This window comes from Lygodium microphyllum, chromosome 27, assembly GCF_053477565.2.
Source record: "Lygodium microphyllum isolate KBCC chromosome 27, Lygodium_microphyllum_v1.1.10, whole genome shotgun sequence".
In the NCBI taxonomy this organism is placed as follows: domain Eukaryota; kingdom Viridiplantae; phylum Streptophyta; class Polypodiopsida; order Schizaeales; family Lygodiaceae; genus Lygodium; species Lygodium microphyllum.
The window spans coordinates 10,038,145-10,054,979 of record NC_141161.1 but is presented as its reverse complement, the minus strand read 5'-3'; positions in this window follow the sequence as shown (position 1 = coordinate 10,054,979).

The window sequence follows — 16,835 nt, the reverse complement described above, 5'->3', positions numbered from 1 at the left end:
CAAGATGTGTAAACAGAGCACATGCAAAATATCTAGGGAAGGGTGGAGTGTAGAAACATGCATACATGTGAATGTATATGTGCACAAATGATTGAGTAACAATGAGGTAATATCGTTGTCTCGATATTAACTATTCGAACAAAGTGAAAAACAATAGATATCGCAGGTTATTGCAGTGAGTGTAACAAACTATTTGATACCCTATCCTCTTATAGTAAGTCCAGACAATAATGCTCAATTGAAAGTAGAGAAAACATGTGTGATGTAGTTTTGCTTATGTGTGCACAATGGAAGTGATATATTAGGATATAATATCAAATCATGCACATAAAAGTGAGAGGTACATGAATGTATATATGCATGTGGGATAACAATGTGATATTCTTTTCGTCATGATATTAATATCTAAAAGTGTCTAAGACAATTTACCTCATGCAAACCCTTTACCTTGTAATAATAAGATGGTTGTGAAAAATAGATGGATGATCCTTGCAAAATTAAGAGGGGGGAGAGAGAGAAGTTGCTAATTTAGAGAGAGAGAGAGAGAGAGAGAGAGAGAGAGAGAGAGAGAGAGAGAGAGAGAGAGAGAGAGAGAGAGAGAGAGAGAGAGAGTGTGTGTGTGTGTGTGTGTGTGTGCGTGTGTGCGTGCATGTGTGTGTGTGTGTAAGAGGGGGAGAAAGAGAAGAGTTGCTTATTTGGTCTAGTGCTCTTTGATCTAATATTCATTAGTTGCTTTATTTAGTTGCTATATTTGAGAGAGAGAGAGAGAGAGAGAAGGAAAGGGGAGAGAGAGAGAGAGAGGGAGATGGGGAGGAGAGAAAATAGACAGAGAATAATTGGTGGAAGATGGGGGATAGAGGGGAGAGAGAGACATGTACTTGAGGTAATTAACATGGGGGAGAAACATGGGAGGGGACGGTAGTGGTGGAAGTAGTGGAGGCAGCAGTAGAGGTGGTGGTGGCAATGGTGGTGGTGGTGGAGATGGTGGTGGTAGTAGGGGTAGTAGTGGTGCTTGATATGTGCACAAGAGAATAGGAGGAATAAGTAGAATATGTGGAACAAGAAATGGAGGTTGCCCAAAAAAGCTCACTCGAAAAGCTCGCTCCTTGCCATTCCCTCTAGTTGCAAAAGTAGATATTTTGAGGGTGTGAAGCTAATAATATCATTCAAGTCTCTAAGTGCAATTTGTGAATGCAAGCTAGGTTCACCCAAATCTTGATTTGTGTGAAATATGTCCAAGTAGAAAGTAGATATACTATTTATTCTACGAATTAGATATATTTCAATGTGAAAATTTGAGGCTTTTGTACTTTTTGTCTCAAGGCAAAATTTTTTTGGCCTTTTTTACAAACTTCAATCTTTGAAGTTTGGTGACTTAGATTTGGCTAGCTAGAAACATGGTAATAATAACAAAAATATAATTACAGATTTTCGATGATCTGAACCAAGAGTACATGACTATGCATACGGCTAGGAGAAGTGGACATCTAGTTCATTTAAACCTCAAAGTAATCGCATGATTAAGCACTCTTTAGAGCTTGAAAAGCCAACCACTTACCACCATGTAAGGATGGACTAGACTTTTTCCCAAAGGAAAAGGGAGTTTGATGTATGCAATTTTTGGAGGTGGAGGATTTCTATTCTACAAATGATGAAGTGACCATGGCTTTTCTAAAGATTGCAAAAGGGGGGAGCAATAATTGAAGCCTATATTGGATACACATGTGGAACATTTTGTACTAGCATTATCAAGCGATAACATATATGCATTATGCATTCACCCTTGGAGACAAATGTGGAGAAAACATAAAAGGATTCAAAATAGGAATTAATTAATATTAGATTGCCTAAACAACTTGTGCTACCATCTCCACTGACCATAGCCCAAGTCTAAGCTAAATCAAATAAATGAGGGAAAAAGCATAAAACATAGATAAAGGTCAAGGATCAAAACTACTGAAGAGATTAAACTAGCTAAGATAGAAACAAAAAGGTTGAGCCTTACCTTCCAAAAAAGGAACTTGAGCTTAACATGATTGAGGTGTAGCTGCTTGATGTAGTTGCCAAATACAAGAAAAGATTGATAGTACTTGATGAGGCATCAGGTAGAGCACCATCCTCATGGCATTTCTTAAGCTAAAAAGGAAAGCTCAAAGGACAAGAAAATAAAGCCATTCAAGAGATATAGGCAACAACCAAGGCAGTTGTTGGTCCACCTAAGAGTCCAAGGTCTCCTAAATCCAAGAGATCATCTAAGTAGAAATGAGAGATCTACTAGTAGTAGCCTAGTGCAACTACTCGACCACAATGTGATCTCTCTCTCTCTCCACAATGTGATCTCTCTCTCTCTCTCTCTCTCTCTCTCACACACACACACACACACACACACACACACACACACACACACACACACACACACACACACACACACACACACACACACACACACACACACACACACACACACACACACACACACACACACACACACACACACACACACACACACACACACACACACACACACACAAAATCTATCCAAGTGCCTAAACAATAGAGAAGTCTATCAATTAACCAATCAATTTTGTGCCAGCAAGTAAGGAGCTAGAGAACCCTTGGATGGGTAGTTTATTACTTAAATTACTAGGTGTGCGCACAAAGATAAGAACCCAAAACCTAATATATTTCATAGCAAACAAGTTGTTGATTAGTAATTGTACAACCCCATCATAAAAACATGTATTTTGCTACTTATAACTAGTGCTTTTGGCTTCATAACTCCTTTTATCTAGAAAAAGCCATTTTTCTAGACTATGTCTAGTAAGTTCGAGTTTTGTGTAGCCAATCTATTAACTTCAATGTCCAACTATAATAAATTTTGAGTAATTAGCTAGGAAACTACTACTTAGAACTCACACATTCCTTTTAGATACTACATATACAAATGCAAATTCTATGTGCCACGAGACATTTGTTATATGTAGCTCACACATCATTTTTAGATACTATATAAACAAAGGTTGACTTTATGTAACATGGAAATTTTGTTAGATGGAATAGGGTGAAATTTTAAGCTAGAAGGATATCACAAAATGTATTACCACCAAACACCTTTGGTGACAATTCCAATTGACCTATTAGCACGAAAAATCTTTGTAAATTGTTAGGATTGAAATATTTTCCTACAAAAGGTTTGTTATTCACTCAATTATTTCCTCAATACTTAAGTTATCAAATTATAAAGTTACAAGCTTTGCCCTTGGGTTGCTTGCATATGATCTAATCACCCAATGTTGTAAGGCCCCTAAATGAGGAGAATACATGATGGATACTAGAAATTGGTAGCATTCCAAATTTAGATGTTGGAGGGGGTCTAACCTCATAAATCAATCAATTATGAGATGATATGTGTGGACTTGACCATCCAATCAAGTGGGAGAGAGTTAAATGAAAGTAGTGGATTATATACATAGGGTTTCCTTTTGAGTGGACATGCCCAATCCTTTGGTTCCTCTCTTGTCCACTTACAATGCCTAGTCTTTGCACTAGGCCTTTGTGACTTGCATGTGGGATATTAAAATGCATGTATGAGATTTTCCTATTTAGTAGGTCAAGTATTTAGTGTGCATAGACATTCAGAACATTTTAGTTTTACCTTCAAGTTCATAAAATTTGTACAAGAGTAATCCCAATGCATTGATTTTACAATAATATTCCCTAAAAGTTGTAGGTAGGTATCCTTCAATTGATTCTAATTATATCGGACTAGTCTTGGGAGTGAAAAATGTGTAGAGGTATAATTTACAGAGACATTGAGGCATTAAATGTCTTCAAAAATTTATTTGCTAATCTTTTAAGACCATGGCTTAATTCCTTCTTGCTATTTCCAACTATGAGCTATTACTTACTATTTTTAAATGTTGCTTTTTATGGAAATTACTATTTGTGATATCTTGTGAAAATGATGCTTTTAGTAACTTCTAATATTCTTGGTAGATTTCCTTCACACTTTTTACTCTAGCAACTACTATGTATGATTTTTACCATGTACTATTTTTAGTAGTTCTCAATTTTGATTAACATTTGGCCCCTTTTAGATGAGTACCAGCCTCTTGGTGTTTATCTCAAATGTATCACATTATAGTGCAATGTTAGGACTTAAGTGGTATAATTAGATGAAGGAGAAATAATTGTCATTAAAAGGTGTGTAGCTCATGATGGTGAAGAAGAGAAATGCATTTGGTCTCTCTGGGTGGATCACAATTGATGTTAGGGTGGGCAACAAGGTTTTGCATAGGACTATATTGTTGTTGACTATGGTACTCTTACTAGTTGTTCCTTCTATACTCAAACTATTGGGGAGGAGTGATGGCTATACCTACAATTAAAAGCCTCATGTGTAGTCACTTCCCATGGAGAGTCCTAGTCTTCTTATGCACTCGACATATGGCATTGGATTGGGAGATGGGTTCATTACTAGAAAAATTGAAATTTTTTGGATACATTGCACACTTGAGGAACCAATACTTGTATAGGTTGTACGGCAAGTAATAACTTCTTTGGTTTCTTCTGGTTGAATATCGTTGTAACAACAAGAGTGATCTTCATTATGAGAGGATAGGAGATATTGTCATCTTTAAGGAAAAGTATTACTAAAAAGATTTTGAGATGTAATATCAAATGAGTGAACATGTGAGTTTGATTTAAGGCATGATTTAAGGCAAAGTTGATGCAAATGTCCTCGATGTATTCACAACCACTAGGTGGAATTTATAGTTGGTGTAGGAGTTATCTTCTTGATTGAACTCCCATTTCTACCTTGTTGTTACCAAGCTCCTTCTTTAGCATTAAGTGAGGAGAGTAGAGTTAGAAAAGAAAGGTGAAAGTGGCTCAAAGAGTCAAGTCTATCACTAGGCAATCATGAGCTTCCTCAGTATGTCCTACCCTTGATGTGCCTCAAGCATGTGGGATGGGGTAGAGAAGAGGGCCAAGGATTCAGAGATGGAGTCGATTGACCGAGGCCATAAGATATTGTTAATAAGAGAAGCCCTAGTGCAATGCAATGAATGTGAATCATATCTATATTTCTTTCCTTTCTTTTTCTTGTTTTACTTCCCCCCCCCTCCCCCCCTTTTGTGTATTGTATATTATCATGGCATCAAGGTTCTAACCTTGTGCACATGTCATGCTAAAGTGTAAGGTTGATGGAAATTACATCTTTGGGTCTTTAATAAAATGACATGCACATGAGTATGCATAGGATAACACATGCCAAGATGTTGAATTTTTTTTTTGGATAACTTTGATGATGATATTGTTTTTGAAGAAGATTAAAGCTCTCTAAGGGTGTCTTCAATGGGGAGATTATTGAGTTCCTTGGAGAAGCATTAAGCAACACTTCTTAAAGAAGTTTGACACATCCATAACCTCTATAATTGTTGTGGGTCTTCTATTTTAATTCCGAGTGATTTTACACTTTATTGAAATCATCTTGGCTCTCACTTAAGTTTTTACAAATTAAAGAGTTCCATATCCGCAAGTTGTAGATGGAAAGAATTAGATATCTTGGAAAGTAATATATGGGATGATCACTATTTGTGTTGCATTAATAAGAATACAATATTCAAAGAATATGAAAAGTACACGATGGTCTCTAGGAATACACGGTATAATACGAGGGCACATCATATAGACTAATGTTATACAAAATATTATTTCTAGAAAGTAAAGATTACTTGGTAGGAAATAATACTTCTTATAAAATAATGACTTGCCATGCTAAACTGATCTTTGCTAGGGAGACTCTAAAGCAACACTCAAATAAACTTGTATTGAATTTTTTTTCTAAATAATAAATTAAATAAGTCAAGTGCGATCTAGATTATTTAAATAAGAGATTTAAATAACTAAATTTCATTTTATGAAAGTTAAACTTTATTCAAGTAGGCACGCATGATCTTACTAGAGAAGAAGAGTCTTAACTATATTTTGCATGCTTATAACTATTAACTTATGGACGTTGAGCATTTATTAAAACTTGTTAACTAGCTTGATATTAACCATTTAGTATATGTAATTGAGATGTGAATTACATGATGGCACACTTAACTTGAATCCATAAGGATATATCAAAACTTGTAAAGTACACAATTTAGGAAATAACTTGTACACGATTAAGAGAACAAGCATAGGATTGCATAATTAACTCGTATGCAATTGAGATGCAAAGTATATTATTATGCAATTAACTCGTACACAATTAAGAGACAAAGTACATAATGGAGCAAAACTCTTCTACAATTAAAGTAGTACATGATTATGCAATCAACTCATATATGATTCAAGGAGAAATGAAACAAAGTAAATAGTTAAGTACTCAAGTCGTACTACATAATTGAGAGGTAAATTACATGATGGAACAATTAACTTGTATATGATTGAGTTACATAATACATGATGGAGAATCATGGATCTCTCCATGCTAGGAGAATCATGGATCTCTCCATGCTAAACTTGCTTTTTGTGGCACCATACACTCTTCATATATAAAATCCTAATCACATGAAAAATGTATTTGTTCATGATTGGACTTGTGTGATACAAAGGTTATGGATACTACTAGGATACTAGAAGATCAAGTCCATTGTCTTATATAGATCTATGTCTTACAAAAAGAAGGCTAGTTGTCAAAAGGGTCTTATGATGAGTCACAATCCGCATGGGATAACAAAGAATGGACAAGATGGAAGGAAGATTCAAGAGAACAAAAAAAACTCTATATATTACTTTGTAAAAGACTTTGAATACTATAGACAAGCTCTTGAATTACAAACACTCTTTTGATAGAAGCAACAAACCTTGTATCCAAGCCCTAAGAAGTGCAGTCCTTTCTTGAATTTCTTGTAGCTTGATTCTACCCTAACTTTTGCATACAAACCTAGAATAAAGTCATTAAGTTACTCAAATCAATCGAAATAGGTTTGGTCTCAAAGCTAGCACAGGCAAAATTATGAAAATAGTCTCATTATAGTCGAAAAAGTTACTTCTCATAAAACACAATGCTTTTCTTGTCTTTTTGGGTGTAGATACCCATAGCACTTGAACATAGACTTGATTGAACCTTGATCATGGATATTTAGAGTTGTCACTTGGCTTATCTCTAGATAGATATGTGTTGTCTCTCTAATCATTCTAACACTCCTTATCTACAACTTTTCGAGTAGATTTTTCTTCCAAGGATCTCTCAGGTCACTCATAGTACATGCACACACTTGGAATCTCGATTTTCTAGCATCCCACTAAGTTCTTGCATAACCATGTCTATCGAGATCTAACTTATGTAATCAAACCAAACAACTTGAAAAGAGTAACACAACAACACACACAACTGAGCAACTTAAATTCCCATGGAAATAGAGCTATCTATGATGTTTCACAGGTGGACATATAGTGTTGTTTCAGGAGTGTGATCAAGGATAATCCTCTCACACAACTCGGAAAAAAAAAGACAAGGAGTGCCAGTTTAGATGTATGACTTTGTTTACGTATTGAACTTAATAAGATTTTTTTTTTTCAAATATAAACAAATTGCCAACACTTAAGCTACATGTAGCTATATACTACAAATACACAAAGCAACAATAGATACTCAAGTAATAAGATGATGCCAGGAGGCATATTTCACGGTGGATTCCGTGCCACGGTGGATTCCGTGCCACGGTGGATTCCGTGAGGTTTTATGGTGGATTCCGTAAACTTTGATGACCGGGGCTCATACACAAAGTGGATTCTTTGTGCGAGAAGTTGATGGGAACGCCTATCCTTTTCGGGCGTTTCATTAATTTAGTGTGTACATGGGTGATTCCATAGCGGGTGATTCCGCAAAATGCATATTAAATTAATAAACGTTTATGAGTTTAGAGTGCGCACTCGTAATAAATTAAGGTTAGGACTGATTTCTAACCAGTTGATTTATTTATGTAGCTGAAGACTGCTAGGTATTCACTTTTGTCGGTTTAATTGTATTATTTTACTAACGATTGTGAATGCTTCAGTTGATGTGTAGAGATAGCAGCAGTGCGGAGGAAAGCATTGGAGGATAGCGAGTATTCGATTTATCATTTATATTTTGATGGGTGCCACGCCTATATTTTGTCATGCCTATTTATTGAGGCATTGGATATTTATTATTATTTTGTATGTGCATGGGCGCATGATTATGTTATTTCTATTTGGACATTGTATTGGGCATGCCAGACTCTTTGGGCACCATCCATTAGCTTTATTCGTATTTTGTGTTAAAGCAAACTCAAAAGCTAAAAGCTTGCTATTTTGTAATTTGGGCTATTATTTGAGCTTGAAGATGATTAATACATAAAAATACATGCTTTGTAGAGTGCTCACACAAGGCATGGGGGGAGATTACACCCAATTGGTCTCTTGTTCATGTCGTTCAAGCTTTTTTACATTGAATTTTGTGCAAAAAGTAGAGTTCTATTGTTCTTGGGGACCTTCCGGCATTCACTACGTGAGCGTACAGCATCCGATCTGCACACCAATGGTATCAGAGCGAAGCTGAGATCAAGAGCTTCCAATGGCTACCCATCTTGTGCGAAGGCGGAGCTCCTGGAACGATCGGGCTCTACGGTCAATCTCGTCGCGAACGGTCGATACAGGCAGATTCCTGGAGATCAAGAACCCCTGTTCCCATCATCGGATCACGAAGGACCAGCTTGCAGAGGCAGAGGACCACTTCTATCTCTTCTTCATCAAGTCGTCAAAAACCAGAGAGATAAGTCTTCTAATCATAAGTTTCAAAGCTTAAGAAGCTTAGCTAAAGCTTAAAGAAGCTTAGCTAAAGCTTAAAGAAGCTTTAAGCTTCTCAAATTCATCGCGAGCTGTCAAAATACCTCCGAAATTTGCGCCGCATGAAGAAAAATGCCCCCCCCCCCCCGATTTCGACGTTTGCTGCCTATGCCTTTACTAAGTTATCCCAAGTCTCCTAAGCTTTAAGTCATTTAAGCCACAGGTCACACCAGAGCAATCAGATTCTGCAAGTTCTTTCAAGTCACGTTCTGCAAGTCAAACAAAGCAACTAAGTTCTGCAAGTCTACAAACTCTGCAAGTCCGACAAGTCAATTGGAGTCAAAACTGACTTCTGTTCAAAACTCATAGAAGGGCTATTCCTGCACAGAAACTCCGAACTGCAAAGTTGTTCATTGGAAGGTACTCTACGCGTACGCAGGTTTGCTGAAGCATTTTCAGCATACGAAGAAGGATAAAACTCAGATTTTTCAAAGATTGTCAAAGCCACACCCAAAAACATATAAGCCTTGTATTCCCGAACTTGAGCTACACTCATCCCGCTAACTTGATTTTGAGAGAGAGAGGTCTTTTGAGTTTTACAGGATGACGGAACCACATATGGATGATTTAATGGCTGAAGGCGACCTACCTGAACCTACGATGGAGCAAAAGTTGGACTTAATTATGATGCAATTGGATGAAGAACGACGAGCTAGGTAAGCATTACAAGTTCAATTGGCAAATTTACAAAGATCGTCTACCGACAAAGAGGAACCTCAATCTGAAGACCTTATCCGACATACCATCGATGCGACTCTCGAAGCTCAAACCATTCGCAAGGAATCAAAGATAAGTAAAAGAAATTTCAAATTCCATACTTTCAATGGCACTCGAGAGGGAAAAACTGTTCTTGCATTCATTAGTCAGTTTGACGACTACTTTCATGAGGAAACCTATGCAGAAAAAGATAAAATCGTGTGTCACTAATCATTTAGTGGATAGAGCATCTCTATGGTGGACAGTGGTACGCAAGAGTATAGATTGTCCCGCTACCTGGGAGAATTTCAAGAAGAAGTTCATGCAAAATTTCCTTCCTCCACAATTTCATGAGAAAGCTATAAAGCAATGGGACCTTCTTCAGGAACGGGATCGTGAGCCTATTCCTCAGTACACAGAGCGTTTTTGGAATGCACTACTCCAGTTATGCATGCTTGAAGACGTACCTGAAGCGACACACAAGCGCAAGTATATGTCTGGACTCCTTGGGCATTACTACGCTGAAGTTAATATGTTCAAGCTTGCAACTCTTGAAGACGCAATTTCATTAGCTCACGACACTGAAGATAAGCTGCGAGGTAGAGACAGACGTCCACAGCAATTCCAAGCCAATGGTAACTATGGATCTAAGCAATTCAACTCAAATTTTAGAAGATTTAATCAAGGTTGTTTCACTTCATCATCTTTCCATAAAAATTAGACAAAACTACCTGCTTTACCATCCAATGTCAATCAAAACCCTAAGCCTATTCCACAGCCAAATCCTAATGTCCCTAGACTCCCTGCCATTGCAAACAATGTGACCAAAGCCAAACCTATAGTATGCTATAAATGCCACCAGCCTGGACATCTAGCAGCAAATTGCCATTCGAAGAAGCCACCTGTCCATATCAACTACCTTGGAGCAATGGAAGAAGACGAACATGAAGATATGCCTGATTTCATGGAAGATGAGGACGACACCACTACTCCTACGGATACTTTACCAGGTATGCCAACTCCATATTCTTTATTGACTATGAAATGTTTAGTGCATGGAAAGAAAAAGATTATTTTGCATGATGACGGTAGTACTCATGATTTTATTTCTGCAAAGCTAAAAGAATTGAAATTATAGACTGTACCTACGCATTATCGCATTAAAGCAGCATTCTTAGGCACTAGGTATAATGGTACACAGGAAGTGCATGACTTAGAAATTCAAATTGGTCAATACACTGAAAGAAGAAATTTTCTAGTTGTCCCATTACAGTCGAGTGACATTATTTTAGGTATGCCTTGGCGTCATCAGCATAACCCAGATATAGATTATTCCACACATTCAATAAATATTCAATTTCAAAGAAAACATATTACATTGTATGGTATGCACGCATCTAATGCTTTTCCACTACTTTCCCATACTCAAGCTAAATGTACATTATGCAAAAGTAGTAAATCCTATCTCATTTGGGTGAATGAATTGCAAGTTAAAGAAAATCATATGCATCCTAGGCATAAAGAATTTCTTGCACATTTTAAAGACTGTTTTGCCGAAGATCTACCACCTGGTTTACCTCCTTCACATCCATAAGACCATAAAATAGATTTGATTCCTGGTACACAACCACCTTGCAAAGCCCCATATAGGCATAACCAGATAGAGCAAAAAGAAATTCAAAGTCAAGTTGAGGAATTACTAAATAGAGGATTGATTAGACCTAGTAGTTCTCCATTTGGTGCACCTGTTCTGTTAGTAAAGAAAAAGAATAATACCTATCGTATGTGCATTGACTATCGAGCTTTAAATAAGATCACAGTAAAGACTAGGTATCCAATTCCTAGAGTTGATGACCTTATGGATAAACTGCAAGGATCTGCTATATTTAGTAAAATAGACTTTAAGTCTGGTTATCATCAGGTGAGACTAGATAAGTTAGACATATTCAAGACTGCATTTAGGACACAGTTTGGTCATGATGAATTTTTAGTGATGCCTTTCGGATTGACTAATGCACTTGCTACATTTAGTAGAATGATGAACCGTATATTTTTAAAATATCAGTATTGTGTAATTGTCTTCTTTGATGATATTTTGGTGTTTAGTCAAAATAAGAAAGAACGTTACGAGCATTTGTCATTGGTTTTCTAGTTATTAAAAGATAATCGACTGTATGCAAATCCTGAAAAGAGTGAATTCTTTAAAACAGAAATTGAGTATTTAGGTCATATTGTATCATCTGATGGAATTAAAGTTGACCCTAAGAAAATAGATGCAATATTGAATTGGCCTGTACCTAAAAATGTGCACGAGTTACGATCATTCCTAGGTCTTGCTAGTTTCTATAGGAAGTTTGTGCGTAATTTTTCATTACTTGCTTTACCATTAACCAAACTTCTGAAGAAAGGAATTGTTTATCATTGGTCCGATAATCAACAAAAATCCTTTGACTTATTGAAACATGCATTAACCCATGCCCCTGTCTTACAGTTACCTGATTTTAATAGACCATTCTTTTTAGTAGTGACTGATGCTAGTGGATCAGGAATAGGAGCTGTACTTATGTAGGATAATCATCCCATAGCCTATTCTAGTTGTAAGCTGAAACCCTTTGAATTGAAATATTCCACATATGACAAAGAATTATTAGCTGTTGTACAAGCATTAAGATAGTGGAAACACTACTTAATGGGCTCTGAATTTATGATTAAGACCGATCAGCAAAGTATTAGACATTTACTTAGCCAACCCCAAATATCTGACCGACATATCAAATGGGCTGCCTTTATTCAAAGTTTTCATCCTATCATTAAATATCAACCCGGTAAAGAAAATGTAGTGGCTGATGCATTAAGTAGAAGACCTGCCATTCATAATATTTCTGTTATATCATTTGATTCTTTGATTGCTATGAAAGATACTTATCATCAGGATATTACTTTTCATGCTGATTGGAATAAATTAGTTCAAAATAATTTGATTCCTATCGATTCATTATCTTATAATGATGGATTTATGTTTTATGAAAAGAGATTATGTGTTACAGTTCCATTCCGATCTTTTGTTTTGAATGAAATTCATTGTCCTCCATACCAAGGTCATAGAGGTATCATATCTACTTTATGTACATTAACTAAAGATTTTTATTGGCCGCATATGGACACTGATGTATCTAACTTTGTTTCTGATTGTTTGATTTTTCAAAGAGTTAAGAGACATCATGGTAAACAGTATGGATTATTTATGCCTTTATCTATTCCATCTAGACCATGGGAACAAATTTCTATGGATTTTATTACTGGTTTACCTAATACTAAATCTAACCATGATATGATTTGGACACTAGTAGATAGGTTTAGTAAACAAGCATATTTCATTCCATGTAAGAAAACTTTAACAGCATCACAAGCATCACAATTGTTTTTGAAAATTGTTTTCACTAACCATGGATTACCAAAAGTTATTATTTCTGATCGTGATTCTAGATTTTGTAACAACTTTTGGATTACTCTGTTTGCTAACCTAGGCACAAAGATTGATTTCTCATCTGCATTTCATCCTGAAACTAATGGACAAACATAAGCCACTAATAGCACTATTTTAGATATTTTACGTGCTTATACTATTTCTAAACCACAGACATGGGATACACATTTGCATTTATTGCAGTTTGCATATAACAATACACCACACACATCTACAAAGAAAGCACCATTTGAAGTGATTTATGGTTATAGATTATCTACACCTGTTGCATCTTTGTCAAATAGAATTCAGAGTGCTAATGATATTGCTAGTATGCATAATACTATTTTTGATGAGGTTAAAGCCATGATTGCCAAAGCCCAGCAATCATATACCAAACAAGCCAATAAGAAAAGACAAGCAATGAATTTCAAAGTTGATGACTATGTTTGGTTGAGAATAGAAAAACGTAGATTACAAAGTGCAGATAGACACCCAGTTGTTAAATTAGCCCCTAGATTCTATGGACCATTTAGGATCATTCATAAAATTAATGACAATGCATTCAAGTTAGAATTACCACCTCACTGGAAAATTCACAACACATTTCATATTAGTTTATTAAGACCCTTTAGAGGCCAATTACCTGTACACCCTGTTTATGAAAACCCATCTTTGTTAAAGGAAGAGACTGAAATACTTGAACCTGAAGCTATCATAGATACTAATTTTATGACCACTAGAACTGGCCAAAGATATTCTAGATATCTAGTTAAATTTAAGAATCATCCTGTAGAAGAATCACAATGGATGCACGTTAGAGACTTAAATGCTTTCCCCACTCTGTTAGCTCCACATTGAGCTAATAGCAATTGAGGTCAATTGCTATCCCACCCCGGGGGTATGATGCAGGAGGCATATTTCACGGTGGATTCCGTGCCACGGTGGATTCCGTGAGGTTTTATGGTGGATTTCGTAAACTTTGATGACCGGGGCTCATACACAAAGTGGATTCTTTGTGCGAGAAGTTGATGGGGACGCCTGTCCTTTTCGGGCGTTTCATTAATTTAGTGTGTACATGGGTGATTCCATAGCGGGTGATTCCGCAAAATGCATATTAAATTAATAAACGTTTATGAGTTTAGAGTGCGCACTCGTAATAAATTAAGGTTAGGACTGATTTCTAACCAATTGATTTATTTATGTAGCTGAAGACTGCTAGGTATTCACTTTTGTCGGTTTAATTGTATTATTTTACTAACGATTGTGAATGCTTCAGTTGATGTGTAGAGATAGCAGCAGTGCGGAGGAAAGCATTGGAGGATAGCGAGTATTCAATTTATCAATTATATTTTGATGGGCGCCACGCCTATTTATTGAGGCGTTGGATATTTATTATTATTTTGTATGCGCATGGGCACACGATTATGTTATTTCTATTTGGACATTGTATTGGGCATGCCAGACTCTTTGGGCACCGTCCATTAGCTTTATTTCTATTTTGTGTTAAAGCAAACTCAAAAGCTAAAAGCTTGCTATTTTGTAATTTGGGCTATTATTTGAGCTTGAAGATGATTAATACATAAAAATACATGCTTTGTGGAGTGCTCACACAAGGCATGGGGGGAGATTACACCCAATTGGTCTATTGTTCATGTCGTTCAAGCTTTTTTACATTGAATTTTGTGCAAAAAGTAGAGTTCTATTGTTCTTGGGGACCTTCCGGCATTCACTACGCGAGCGTACAACATCCGATCTGTGCACCATAAGATCTTACCTTAATTTTGTCAACACAATTGTAAATCCATTAGGTTTGATTTTCCACAATGTTCAAACCTCGAATAGACTGAGCTTGTTGTAAAAAATCTCTCTTCTTTACAATCCGTTTTTCCTTTCATGTGACCCTCCTCTCCTAAGCATATTTGATTACAAGAGAAGGGCCCCTAGTTCTTATTCTTCCCCCCTTATATAGTTGTCTCTTCATTAAATGCGGTATCGTGAGTTATGACAACTCTATAATGGAAGGAGGCTCATCATGATCATCTTTTAATGATGCTGTCAGAATGCAAAAAAATCACATGAGTAATCAACTAATGATTTTTCTTGCTCAATTGTGCAACAAGATCATATGAAACCATTTGCAATAGCTATTCATTAAGAGCACTAATAGGCAAGGAGAGGCAGATGAGCATCTAGGGGTTGCATGGCATCCAATAACAGGACAATCATAAGGTGTCTTCTTCCTATTATTCACCACTGCAACTCTTTGGAAGGACATGATTTTGCCACCTTCATGTAAGTCCAAACCCATGATTAGTACCATGTAGCAATCCAATCCACTTTGATACAAGCTTCAAATACATCCCTTGTAGTGCCTACTTATTACAATCCATCACCCTGCCAACTTCATAATGACCATATGCCCTTGCACAATTCATGTTGTCTTCACAAAGCTCCGTGCATGGTGACCAGTCCTTGATAATGGCATCCCATAATGCTATCACTAATTTTGAAGGTTTGACACCTGTAAAAGTCTCCTCGAATAGCCATATCTTCCTTTTTTTGTGTTATTGATGATTTTGCTATTATGCTACTAATCCCATATCCATTATCATCAAATACCATGCCAAAGTTTTGACTCAGCATTGTAAAATAGGAGTTTCCATAATTTATACTCATTGTGCCACAAGCTTGGTTATAAGAGTGAGCTTCCACATAATTAGTTTTTTCTTGCAAGGGCTTGGAGATTGTGATAAACTCCAAAAATCATATCAACATGCGCCGGCACCATAACACAGCATAACATGGAGTATCACGCCCCTTGGAACTCAACATGACACCATAACATGACATATCACATCATAACACGCTTTCCCCAACTTGTCATAGCACCACAGCACGGCACAGCCCAACGCGACACGGAGGTCGACACGTTAAGGTAACATGTCACGGAAGGTAACACAACACGGTAACGCGACACAGCCCAGCGCTGACGCGGTTCACCAGTCCACCTTGTTATCTCCCCCCATCGGGCAGGGAATTCCTCATATCACTTGATATTTCTTGGTGCTTACGCAAGGACGCACCCCCAAAACCCTTCACGGTAGCACAACACCCCACTCACCTCTCGCCCCATGAAAAAAGACTACCCATCCCCCTCACTCTCACTGTTTGCACTCACCATCCCCACTCACCTAATCCTGGGGGAAGCCCCGAGCCACTTAACCATGCCCAAGCGACACGCACTACGGCCCCATGCCGCGACACGCCCAAGGAGAGCCAAGCCTCGAGTAGGGTACCTCCCCTATACACACCCCCCTACAAAAAACTCAAAGCCCACTTCGAGTTGCATGGTTACTAAGAGTTTGTTATTTACAAGAGTAAACCCAACACTCATACCTAGTTTCAAAAAACTGAAGGTAACTATACGAATGCCCCTACTTAGTTATGCTCTCAAGTGTATGTACAAGCCTTCGTCAGGATGCCGCCACCTTATTGAGTTTGACAATGCTAAAGTGTGGTGTCGGCATCGTGAACTCCTTTATCGATTGGGCTCCTTATGGCCAGATCTTCCTTTGAAGCTTTGCTGGAGGATTTCGTGCTGATATGCTGGAAGGCCACGTACCTCTTTGCTCTTCTTTCCCTGTCCATAGTGCTGGCATGAAGCAGTCCCCCACCCCGTGCCTTAGATCTTCGTGGTAAGCATGGGATGTTGGATTTTGTCGCTCCTTCAGCCGTGGATTGTCTCCTCGCAAAAACAGAGTGTCATCTTGCACGAAAAGCTCGATCCCACCTTGCCGCGCCATCC